The sequence below is a fragment of the Heterocephalus glaber genome, unplaced genomic scaffold, assembly GCF_053883595.1.
Source record: "Heterocephalus glaber isolate CG9 unplaced genomic scaffold, H.glaber_assembly_v1.0 deba00001463, whole genome shotgun sequence".
NCBI classification, from domain to species: domain Eukaryota; kingdom Metazoa; phylum Chordata; class Mammalia; order Rodentia; family Bathyergidae; genus Heterocephalus; species Heterocephalus glaber.
Genome location: NW_028258310.1, coordinates 14,783,123 through 14,792,788, shown reverse-complemented (window position 1 = coordinate 14,792,788; position 9,666 = coordinate 14,783,123). Strand labels below are relative to the sequence as shown.

At 36.4% G+C, this 9,666-nt stretch overlaps 1 long non-coding RNA gene across 2 annotated transcripts in view; it reads right to left on the bottom strand.

Moving 5' to 3' along the window:
* Nucleotides 1–9,666, bottom strand: part of LOC110351098 (uncharacterized) — a 71,838-nt gene that overhangs the window by 12,230 nt on the left and 49,942 nt on the right. For both annotated transcript variants that reach the window (XR_015438787.1, XR_002398141.2), the window contains one exon: nucleotides 105–171. This is a non-coding gene — a long non-coding RNA (uncharacterized LOC110351098). The remainder of the gene's footprint in view (nucleotides 1–104; nucleotides 172–9,666) is intronic.

The following is a 9,666-nucleotide window of genomic DNA, read 5'->3' as shown; positions in this document are numbered from 1 at the left end:
TAATAGCAATATTACATAAATACTGTAGAGAATTGATAAAACAAAGTTAAAAGAAGAAAATAAAAATCAACAGTAATCCCACCTAGTAAAAAGGGAATTTTTACCATATCCAATGAAACAATACATATGATTTTGTGAACTTCATGCTTCACTCAATAATATATCTTGAACCTATGGGAACAGAAAGGCATTAAAGTGCTGAAGAAACTTGGGGGAAAATAAAGAAAGAGAGGAAACAGAGTACCAATACTATAGAACAGTGGATGATTAAAAAGAAAACATGAAAAACAAATTAGAACCATCTTTTAGACTCAAAGTATGAATACCTAGTTGCAATTGTGATAATTTTTTCAAGTTTTGGGAGCATGATTAGAAGAAAGGAATTATATTTATAATAAATAAGACCACTTTTGTAAACTCAACCTGGCTGGGCTTCTTAAAAACTAACTCAAACCTTTAAGGAATATCTGCTGGATAGTTAAAAGATACACTGCCTCATATAGTAGCTACTAACTACATAGCCATTTAAATTTAAATTTAATTGAATAATCTTTTAATTCCTAAGTCACACCAGCCACATACTAAGTTCTCTATAGCTGCTTGTGGAAAACAATGGATTTACAGATTATGGAATATTTTCCATCATTCCTGAAGGTTCTATTGGATGGCGCTAGCATAAAGCTTTCAACAATCAAAATGCCCATGGTAGCAGAGGAGAGTGGCAAGTTCTATGTTACCTGACTGCCATCATTCATGAGCCTTTTTAATTCTGGAAATAGTGGATGTTGGATTATTGCTACTTTCATTTATCCTTTTATAATTTATAGAGTTGCCTGAAAAAATATTAAAGCTCTTTACTGGATGGATAGATGGCCCTATGCTCAGTGGTTTTCAAAGACAGAGGAGTACATCAAGCAACCCCTCTTTCCTGCACAAAGTTTATTGATATGAGGACACTGCTATGAGCTTCAATGAATGAAACAAATTTTTGAAGCTTTTGTTAAAAAAAAGATTTATAAAGGGCATGTTCTGCTCAAAAGCACACACTCCATCAGCAGAAAGCCTCATGGCATAACTCAGTATATATGACAGTGTCACCACAAATCATCTGGACAAATCATAGACGAATCCTCCAGAGAGGCAAATGGCAGCCTTACCTGCAGGAGTCTGACCAGCTGAATGCTGGTCTTGTACACAGAATCAAGGCAGCAAGAGGAGAAAATTTGAGATGGCTGAAAAAGAAGTGCTCCTCAGACACTAGGGTACAACTGAGCCAACTGCCCCTACAGGTCAGCAGTGCTTTTATAACACATGGATGTGAGGAGCCAACAGCACCAGGCTGCATTAGCCTTGGATCATTCATTACTAGACCTTAACCAAGCTCCGTGGTAAGTAAACACATATAGCCCATGATCTCCAGCTCACTTGTGCCTGAAGAAGTGATTTGGCAACTTTTCCCAGTGTGTGTCACAAACAGTCAGAAATTTGTTTGAATACCATCAGACTTTGGATTCATTCAGACATGTTACCATAGAATAGGGGAGTGAAGCCCAAGAGTCAGCTTTTTTTAAGGCTTCTGGGTGATTCTTACAGTGAAATTTGAGGACCACTGGACCAGCAGATTAATTTGTCTTTTCCTACTACATACAGCTCATCCTTCTTCCACCTCTACCTCTTTTTCCTTTTTCCTTTCCTTGGCTTATGAAGAACATCTAAAAATATATGTATAGTTTTATATCTGGTGTAAACACATGGTAGAAATTAAAGCAAAATAAATATTTATTGAATCATAATTATATTCATAAAATACTTATAATACTGAATATTTAGTAGATAGTAAATAAATACCTCATAATAGAAATATTTAATTATAATAAATGCATTCTACTATACTAGATATATTTGTCAAGTATTATATTTGCAGAAAGTTCATAATAACTTGGGAGTAAATATACTGTTAAGTGAAAAAAGAACATTTTATTTTATTATTTATAAGATATGAACAGAAATATAAAAAAGTTAATATTACACAAAAAGCATTACAAAGAAAAAAAATCAAAATGTTAAAGCAGCTACCTTTAAGTAAATATATGATTGTTGTATTATTTCTATTTTTCTCTATTTCCAATTGATAAATTAGCATATAAAATTATAGTTAGAAAAAAATGATGATAAAATCAATTTTGGTGCTTGCAATGTCTTTATTTTGATTGTGTTGTTTACTTGGGCCACATTGACTTGAATCTCTGTTGTTACTCTTCTATCTACTTCCATGTTCCCTATTTGTGATTATTAGTATTAGAGTCCTAGCTTTAATATTCTACAATTTGAGTTGTACATGAAATGTTTAGCTGATGTTGTCTACATTGTCCTCCAATCATCTATAACTGAAAAAGGTTTAGGAACTTAATAAAAGAAAAATAAGAAACTGCCCACAGGCACTGAGGAGCAGAGCCCAACCCAGTGCTGAGGAGGTGAGCCATGCTTGCACCAGCACCACACACCCCACACCCCAAATCTGTGCCCAGCCATTACCTGGATCCACATCCCAGAGTTGCAAGGTCATAAAGGACATTGTTCTAAGCTCCAGAAGATAGAGCACAAGTGAACAACAGAAAGAGGGCCTCTCTGAGGCTCCTTCATGAACATTGAAGCCCACTGGAAAAGTGAAGAAAATCTCTGCAATAAAGTCATACCAGACCACCTTAGTTGGGGGAGCAGCAGTGTGGACCAGAGTGGCACAGCTGCAAGCAGATCCCAACTGGGGCTCCACAGCAACCCCAGAGACTCAGGCACACCAGCCCAAGCCAGGGTCCCACCTAGAAAAGAGTTGCACAGGCATACAAGCAACAGCAAGAAGTTCACCCTGATACAATCAGTAAGTGTGCAAGACCCTAGCCAGAAGCTTGCTCACACAACAGGAGCTAGGGTGCACATCCCCCAGCCAAAGTCCCTCCTGGACAACAGGTACATAGGGGCCCTAGGCAGAGGCACATCTAGATACCATCCCAAGTGTGCAAAGGCCCCAGCCAGAAGCCCGCCCAGACAACAGGTCAGCTAGGGATCGAGAAGGACATTTTTCTGAACCAAGGAACTAGAATACTGGTAAGCAGCAGTGAAAAGGCTGCTCAGTGGCTTGCTGAGAATTGTAGACCACTTGGTGAGCAAAAAGTTGCTTCAACAAAGGCACAGCAGGCTGCATCTGTTGAAATGAGAAGACACATAAACAAGTCTCAAAACCAGACTTCCAGATCACCTAAGGCAACCCAAAAGGGAAACAAAATGGAGCAATCTGATACTCAATGACCTGGACTCCCTGAAATGGCAACAAAAGAGGATCTGGAAAAAATGAAATCAGAAATAATTTCTCGGATAACAGCAGAGATTTGCCCATAGCACAAGACAGGATTAATAAATCTAGAGAGGGCACAGATAAAAAAATGGAGGAGCTGAGGAACATGATGGAATCCCAACATAGGAAACAAATGGAATCCATAAAACAGATACAAATGGATTTCCAGGAGATTAAAAACCCCATTGAAAGTTTACGCAGCCGAATGAGCCAATGTAAGGACAGAAATTCAGATATAAAAGATAAGATTGCAATTAATCACCAGGAAAAGAAAAATTTCTTTAAAATAGTAAGGAACCATGAAAAATCAATCCAGCAGCCACTAGATGATGCAAAGAAGAATAACATAAGACTGATCAGAGTCAATGAAGGAACAGAAGAGTGCAAATGACATAAAAAAAAACTGTTCACAGAAGTAATGGTGGAAAACTTCCCAAGCAGGGGAAAAGAACTTGACATACAGATAAGTGAGGCATATAGGACTGTAACTAGCCTTGATCAAAAAAAATCTACAGATAGGCATATAATAGTTAAGATTCCAGAAACCCAATAGAAGAACAAAATTCTACAAGCAGTTAGAGAAAAGAAACAAATCACATACAAAGGAAAGCCCATCAGAATCACAGCCGACTTCTCAACACAAACCATCAAGGCAAGAAGAGCATGGAGTGGTATATCTCAAGCCCTAAGGACAACAGACTTCAACCCAGATTGAAGTACCCTGCAAAACTATCTTTCAAAATTGATGGAGAAATAAGATATTTTCATGACAAAGAGCACCTTAGGAACTTCATAAATATCAAACCAGCCCTCAAAAACTTTAGACAATATCCTAGGAAAAGGCAATGAAGATCACAACACCAGGAAGCCCAGCAGAATGAATCCATCAGGTATGACAAGAAATTAAACACAAAGGAGGAGAATCCAACAAAAAAGAAAAAGTCATGACAATGATAAGTCAATACGTATCAGTTATAACCATCGATGTTAATGGTCTCAATTCACCAATGAAAAGAAATAGCCTGGCAGAATGGGTTGAAAAGCAAGAAACAGAAATATGCTGCATACAAGAAACACACTTAATTCAAAAAGAACCTCATAGACTGAAAGTTAAAGAGTGGAAAACAATATTCCATGCAACAGGAACCCAAAAACAATCAAGAGTAGCTATCCTCTTTGCAGACCAAGTGGATTTCAAACCAACACTGATTAAGACAGACAAAGAAGAACACTACATTCTTGTAAAGGGAACAATCCAACAGGAAGAGATGACAATCATCAATATATATCCACCAAACACTAGTGTGCCCAACTACATAAAACAAATAATAACGGACATGAAAAATCAAATAAGCACTAATGAAATCATAGAGGGGGACCTCAATAACCCACTGGCACAAATAGATCGATCAATTAGACAAAAAATAAGCAACAAAATACTAGAAATCAATCAAACTCTTGAACAAAATGAACTTAACAGATGTTTACAGAGTGTTCCACCCCACAAAATGAGAATACACATTCTTTTCAGCTGAACACGGGTCGTTCTCCAAAATAGACCACATACTTGCTCATAGAACAAGTAAGTGCAAAGGAATTTAAGTTATCCCCTGTATATTATCAGACCAAAATACATTGAAATTGGAGATCAATAACAATAGAAACCACAAGAATTTCATAAACACATGGAAAATACACAACATACTTCTGAATAACCAATGAGTAACAGGGCAAATTAAAGAAGAAATCAGACACTATCTACAATTCAATGACAATGTCAATACATTTTGAAATCTATGGAACACAATGAAAGCTGTCTCATGAGGAAAATTCATAGCAGTGAATACTACTACTAGGAAAGCAGAGTGAGCTCAAGTAAACAACCTGATGGGCCAGGGATTTAGCTCAGTATTTCCGCCGACCACCCTGCAAGCACAAGGACCCAATCATACCACAGTGATATATGTGCACCCATGTTCATAGCAGTGCAGTTCGTAATAGCTAAAACTTGGAAACAGCCCAAATGCCCATCAACTGGAGACTGGATAAAGAAAATGTGGTTTTTTTATAAAATGGAGTACTACTCAGCCATAAAAAATGAGAAATTAGAGACATTTATAGCTAAGTGGATGCACATTGAGGCCATACTCTTAAGTGAAATAAATAGGACACACAGGTATAAATACCGAACAGTTTCTCTGGTGTGAGAAACTGGAAGTGTAAATAAGGACTAAATGTATAATAGGCAATGTGAAATAGGAAGAAAAGGGGCAAAGGGGAAGGAAATGGGAGCACTAGAGGAAAGGATAGAAGGGAATGGGATTAATATGAGAAAATGGAAAAATAGGAACAAAATCTTTGTAAATAAGGAGGACTGGAGGGGTTGAAAGGAGGGCTGGGCAAGGGTGAAAAACAAGAACCAAGAGAGATTATGTAAAGGTGCAAATTTCCAATGATGAATATCATTATATTGTATACCTAAAATGTACCAATGATTAGAATGAATAATTGATAATGCAAAATGGGAAGAAATGGTCCAAAGGGATAGGGGTAGTGGAAGGAGCAGGGGAAAGGAAAGAAGGGAAGGGAAAAATGATGAGAAATGGAAAAAATGGAAATAAAGTCTTTGTAAATAGGGAAGGGTGGAGGGCATGAAGGGAGGGCTAGGAATGGGGAAAAAATAAGTACCAAGATGCATCATGTAAAGGTATAATTCCCAATGAGAAATATAATTGTGTTGTATACCTACAATGTACCAATAAAAGAATTTAATAAAATTAAATGAAACATTAAAAAGTAAAATAAAACAGAAATGCTGAACCAGCTAGAACGGAGGTTAGGTAGAACTCTTGAAGACATTGGTGTAGGAACAGATTTTATGAAAAAAACCTCAGTTGCCTGTGAACTAGCACATACAATCAACAAGTGGGATCTCTTCTTACTAAAAAGCTTCTGCACAGCAAGAGAAACCACCAACACTGTGAAGAGACAACCCACAATGTGGGAAAAAGTTTTCACCAGCTGTTCCTCAGACAAAGATCTATAAAGATCTTTAAAAAAATCAGACCTCCCAAATTTAAAGATCCAATCCAAAATTGGGCATCTGAAAATGAACAGACATTTCTCAGAAAAATAAGTAGTAATAGCAAATAAACATATGAAAAAATGTTCAACATCACTGGTCATTCGAGAGATGCAAATGAAAACAATGCTGAGATTCCACCTCACCCTAGAAAGAAAGGGTGATATCATGAAATCAACCAAGAACAAATGCTTCGGGGCTGTGGGGAAAGAGGAATCCTGCTCCACTGCTGGTGGGAATGTCGACTGGTGTAACCACTGTGGAAATCAGTATGGAGATACCTCAAAGAACTAAGACTGGAAGTTCCATTTGACCCAGCTATTCCCTTGCTGGGTATCTTCCCCAAAGAATTAAAAGAATCATACCACAGTGATATATGTGCACCCATTTTCATAGCAACACAATTTGTAATAGCTAAAACTTGGGAGCAGCCCAATTGCCCATCAACTGGAGACTGGATAAAGAAAATTTGGGTTTTTTGTATAAAATGGACTACTACTCAGCCATAAAAAAAATGAGAAATTAGAGACATTTTTAGGTAAATGGATGTACACTGAAATGATACTCTTAAGTGAAATAAATAGGACACACGTGCAAATACCACATAGTTTCTCTAGTATGAGAAACTGAAAGTATAAATCAGGACTAAAAGGCATACCAGATAATGTGAAATAGGAAGAAAAGGGGCAAAGGGGCAGGGGAAGTGAGAGGGGTAGGGGAAAGGAAAGAAGGGAATGGAATTAATATGAGACAATGAAAAAATGGAAAGAAAGTCTTTGTAAATAGGGAGGGATGGAGAGGTTGAAGGGAGGGCAGGGGAAAGGGGAAAAAATAAGAACCAAGAGAGATTATGTAAAGGTGCAAATTTCCAAAGATGAATGTCATTATATTGTATCCCTAAAATGTACAAATGAAATTAATTTTTAAAAAAAGAACAATAAGAGACTTGAATTTGATGTTTAAGCAGTATCTGGAGTCTACCATTTGACACAGAATTCCCACACCAGTAATATTCATGCAAATGTACAAAGACACTTGTACACAGCAGTTCTGTGTAGTGCTATCCATAGAATGACTAAATCCATTATGGCACATCCATCCAGAGGAACACAGTGCAACTTTTAGAAAGATAACTCTTACCCATGAAATGGCAATTTGTGACACCTAGAAAGTACATGTGCTCAAGATTCTAGATTGAACCACCAAATATGACAAATATGGGAAATAGAGGAACACATTACATGACACAATGAAGAAACAACCAGCCAAGTCAAAATATGGGGCATCATATAAAACCATGTTTCTCCAAGTCAATGGCAAAAATGAGGACAAGGAAGGGGAGACTGCTATAGGAAAAAAATAAAAATGCATAGCAACCTATGCAGTGTATGGATTGCACTTGAAACTGACCCGAATAAATCAGTTATAAGAAAACATTTTTGAGCCAACTAGAGAAATTTGAATATAGATAAGATTTTTTAAATATTAAAGAATGATGTGATAATGGGAAAAAAGTTACATTTTTAAAACATTTCAGTTTTAAACTGAAAAGTACTTACGTGTAAAATACATGATTCTTAAAATAGGTTTTAAGATGACCATTTTAAAATGGAGGAGATATATGAAACAAGTTTGTAAACGTGGTGATAATTTCTAAAGCTAAGTGACAGGTGTGGGGTAATGTGTCATGATATTCTCTTCATTCTTGTCCATTTAAAATTTTCCATTATAAAACGTTTATTAAAGGGCCAGGGATTTACCTCAGTGGTGCCCCCACCCACCTCGCAAGTGTAAGGTCCTGAGTTCGATCCCCAGTACAAAAAAAAAGTGTATTAAAAGCAAAATAAAAATGAATGATATAGACTTCTACGTGTTGACAAAATAATAATATCATTACAGAGATACAAGAAAATTATATAATTTAATAGTACTAAGTGCTGATCTAACATTACCAGCTAGCGAACACTGTGCAAAGCACTGTGGCAAATATAATGTGTGGACTAGCTCACTTAATCTTTGCAACAAAATAAGATAGGTATTTTTACATCCTCATTTTAGAGATAAGGACATTGAGGCACTCATAAGTTAAATAAATCACTGAAGGTCATAGAATTAGTAAGTAATAGAGCTGGGATTTAAACACAGACTATACATGAGGTATGATCAAAAAACAAACACGGTGAATGCTGTTGCTGAGTACCATTCAATAAAAAGACGGGGATTTTTCCATACAAGAAGCAGGAATCAAACCTTAGTAGCAGTGCTTGTAAGTTTCAACCTGTTCAGTATAGTCCATTGATTGTGAGCTACAATTGAGAGAAAGTGTGTTGTAAATTGTGCCAAGATTGTAGATCACAAACAACACATTAATATAAAATTTTGTTTCAAACTGCAAAAATATACTAAAGGAACACATAAAATGTTAAAATTAGTTTATGGTGATGCTGCAGTGACCAGAAAGACAATTTACATTGGTTCGAGTTATTTTGCAGTAGCTGTGAATCAGTTACAGACAAGGAGAGATTGGGACTTCCTTCAACATAAAAGAGAGAGAGAGAGAGAGAATGTTGAAATATTGTTCAACAATATTGTTCAATCAAACAGATGATTGACTATTAAAGAAGTTTCTGAGGATCTGAATATCCCTTATGACTCTTCATAAGGCTCTGTTAAAACATTTTAACAGATTTGAACATGAGCCAAATAACTACAAAATGTGTTTCATGTCTTTTCACTGTGGAACAAAAAAAATAGCACTTGTCTGTTTCATTGAAGTTGTGCAGTCCTTCAGCTTCAGACTGTAGCTTTTTAAGAAATCTGATCATGGGGGATAAAACTTGGGTCTGTGGCTATGACGCTGAGACTAAGGTACAAATTTTCAATGTAAATCATCCGTTTCTACAACAAACACACCTTAGTCAAAATCCAACATCAAGGTGATGTTGTGTTTTTTACATTGGTGGATTTGTGTGAGCTGAATTTGTACTCAGGAACACTAAGGTGAACTCTGAATATTAGGAAGTCTTATTAGAGCATTTTAGAAACAATGTGCATAGAAAATGGCCTGAGAAATGGGCAAAAGGTTTCCTGGGATATTTTGTTAAAGAGAATAAGCAAGGTACACAATATTCCATATAGTATGCTTCACCTTTAGCTGCGTATACACCATCATGAATTGTGCAGCTTTATTTCTAGAAATATGCACAGGATACTATAACAGCAGTTCAATTTG